Here is a 3,418-nt window from a genome sequence, read left to right as displayed (position 1 = left end):
CTGGCACTGAAATCAATTCCTCCGTGCATGTTCTTGGTCTTGAAGTAAGTCGAGCAGTAGTAATTATTGAGAGTGTACTATTAAAAGGGCAGAAAGCTTCAGGACCTAGGCCGATCAGTTATTTTGGACAGGAGACTTCATCATCAAGCGTTGTGTCAATGCTGGTGCCAATGAATGCATTTCAAGAAACAGCTTGGCCTAATGGATAGAGCTCGGGCCTGGGAGCCGGAAGGACCCGGGTCTTAATCCCAGCTCCGTCACTTGTCTCCTATGTGACCTTGGACAAGTCATTTGAGGATTAAGACTGTGAGTCCCATGTAAGACATGGACATTGTCCAACCTAATTAGCTCTAATCTACCCCAGAACTTCCCCTCGGAGGGTCTCACCTGGAGAGTTTCCCGTACTCTACCAGTCTCTGCTATGGGAGGGAGAGTCAAGCAGAGGCCTACCCATTCTGTTCCTAGCTTGGCCACTGGCTAGTGAGTGGAAGGCAATCTGCTACAAGTCAAAACTCACCTGTGCTGGGCAGCAGCGGCAATGGGAGAGTCGAGGGTAGAGACTCGAGTTTACTGTGTGGAAGGCAGCAATGGTAAACCACTTCTGTATTTTTATCATGAAAACTCTATGGATCCACTATCAGAACGACTGCGATGGAAAGCGGGGCGCTCTGGGAGAGATGTGCCCTTGGTGTCGCTATGGGTCGGAAATGACTTGATGGCATGAGACAAGACAAGACCCCAGAGCTTAATCCAGTGCCTGGAACAAAGTAAGCACTTAACGAATGTCATAACATAAAAAAAGGTTTCCTTTGACCCACCACTTGATGTCTTTTTCAGCCACTGGGTAATTTGGAGCGATATGTGTATTCTTTAGTCATGCTTTCCTGACACCCAGTGGGTGTCCAAACATTTTCAAAAGAATGATTTAGTAAGATACCCAAACTGAGGAACTGTGAAAATTCTCTTAAGGAAATGAGGAATTGTGAAAGTCAATTTCATGTCCTAATGAGGAATGCCATGTGAATAGATATATGGGCTCAGTTGGATTACTAAAGGACTAGAAAAGTGCTGGTATGTCCCACACAAAAAAGGCTGAAACCTACTTGTCTAGAGATCGTAACATAAGAATCTTTCTTAAGCTTATTTGGTACAGTCAGAGAGGAAAACGTTTCCCACTAATCCAGTAAATATATTCATGAATGACTAGACATGTCTAGATTTTAGACTGATTCCATGGAAACTTTGTCAGCTGGGTTTTCTATTTTTTCCCTCTCCTTATAGCCAGTAAGGGACCACAGAGCAGGAAAAACAATCTCAGCAGCTTCTAACAAGTCATTCAACAGTGGACTTGGGGAAGGAATGAATCTAGCATCCAACTATTCTGCGTGTTCCAGAGAGTTATCCCTGTGGAGGCCATCAAGAGGGGTAGGAGAGGCATGGGGGTGATGGAAACCCAGTTCTCTGGAGAGGATAAAGAAGAAAGAGAATAGGATAGGGCCCTCCTCAGGCCCCCTGTTCCCCCACCTCTCCCCATCCCTTGCCCCCAGTGATCTGGCCATCTACTTTATTAAAAAAATTAGCACCATCAGGTGTAAGCTCCCTATAATCACCCCTTCCCCTCCTTAGTCCCCCATCCTCCCAGCCCCCTCTTCAACTTTCCCATCCTTCCCAACAGTATCTCCAGAGAAGATCTCATGCCTCCTCTCAAATGCCACCCCTTCCACATGCACATTGGACCCCTTTTTTCGTCCCTTATAAAAACTCTTGCCCCTTCCCTCCTTCCCTCCTTAACAGCCATCTTCAACTGTTCACTCTCCAATGGCTTCTTCCCCACTGCTTTCAAATATGCCCATGTCCCCGCCCATCCTAAAAAAAACCCTCCCTTGACCCCACGGCTCCCTCCAGTTATCGTCCCATCCCTTTCCTACCTTTCGTCTCTGAACTCCTTGAGCTAGTCTTCTACATCTGCTGTCTCAAATTCCTCTCCTCCAATTCTTTCATGGACCCCCTCCAATCTGGCTTCCAACCCCTTCACCCCACTGAAATTGCCCTCTCAAATGTCACTAATGATCTCCTTCTTGCCAAATCCTATGGCTCCTACTCCATCCTAATCCTCCTCGACCCCTCAGCTGCCTTTGACACTGCAAACCACCTCCTTCTGGATATGTTATCCAACCTTGGCTTCACTGACTTTATCTTCTCCTGGTTCTACTCTTACCTTTCTGGCCATTCATTCTCAGTCTCCTTTGTGGGTTCATTCATTCATTCATTCAATCAATCATATTTACTGAGTGCCTGCTGTGTGCAGAGCACCATACTAAGTGCTTGGAAAGTACAATTTGGCAACATATAGAGACAATCCCTACCTAACAATGGGCTCAAAGTCTAGAATGGGGGAGACAGACAACAAAACAAAAGAAGTAGACAGGCATCAATAGCATCAATGTAAATAAATAGAATTATAGATAAATGCATATTATTAATAAAATAAATAGAATAATAAATATGTACATATATACAAGTGCTGGGGTTGGGGGGTAGAGCAGAGGGAGGGAGTCGGGGTAATGGGGAGGGAAGGAGGAGCAGAGAAAAAGGGGGGCTCAGTCTGGGAAGTCCTCCTGACAGAGGTGAGCTTTCAGTAGGGCTTTGAATTGAGGAAGAGAGCTAGTTTGGCGGATGTGATGAGAGAGGGTATTCCAGGCCAGAGGTAGGAGGTAGGACAGGAATCGACAGCGAGACAGGTGAGAATGAGGCACAGTGAGGAGGTTAGTGGCAGAGGAGTGGAGTGTGTGGGCTGGGCTGTAGGAGAAAAGGGAAGTGAGGTAGAAGGGCGAAGGGGATGGTCAGCTTTGAAGCCAATAATGAGGAGTTTTTGATTGATATGGAAGTTGATAGGCAACCACTGGAGATTTTTGAGGAGGGGGGTGACATGCCCAGACCATTTCTGTATAAAGATAATCTGGACAGCAGAGTGCAGTATAGACTGAAGTGGGGAGAGACAGGAGGTTGGGAGGTCAGGAAAGATGCTGATGCAGTAATCCAGTCAGGATACGATGAGTGATTGTACTCGGCCTCCCACCCCCTGACTGTGGAGGTCCCTCAAGGTTCCCTTGTGTTCTCCATTTACACTCATTCCCTTGGAGCAGTGTTTTGCTCCCATGGCTTCACCTACCACCTCTATGTGGATGATACCCAAATCTACATCTCCTCCCCTGATCTCTCTCCTTCTCTCCAGGCTTGTATCTCCTCCTGCCTTCAGGAAATCTCTACTTGGATGTCCTCCCATCACCTCAAACTCAACAAGTCCAAGACAGAGGTCCTTATCTTCCCTCCCAAACCCTGTCCTCTCCCTGACTTTCCCGTCACTGTAAATGGCACTACCATCCTTCCCATTTCACAAGCCCGCAATCTTGATGTC

General features: G+C 46.8%; 1 non-coding gene across 1 annotated transcript; it reads left to right on the top strand.

Annotated features, from left to right (window-relative positions):
* The first annotated feature begins 369 nt into the window (after positions 1–369).
* On the top strand, positions 370–507 carry LOC119924098. The gene has a single exon (XR_005449040.1). It is a non-coding gene; the product is annotated as a small nucleolar RNA SNORA7 (small nucleolar RNA).
* Positions 508–3,418: the final 2,911 nt, after the last annotated feature.

Source organism: Tachyglossus aculeatus, chromosome 2 (assembly GCF_015852505.1).
Source record: "Tachyglossus aculeatus isolate mTacAcu1 chromosome 2, mTacAcu1.pri, whole genome shotgun sequence".
Lineage (NCBI taxonomy): Eukaryota > Metazoa > Chordata > Mammalia > Monotremata > Tachyglossidae > Tachyglossus > Tachyglossus aculeatus.
The sequence above is the reverse complement of the archived record's forward strand: the minus strand, read 5'-3'. Positions and strand labels throughout refer to the sequence as shown.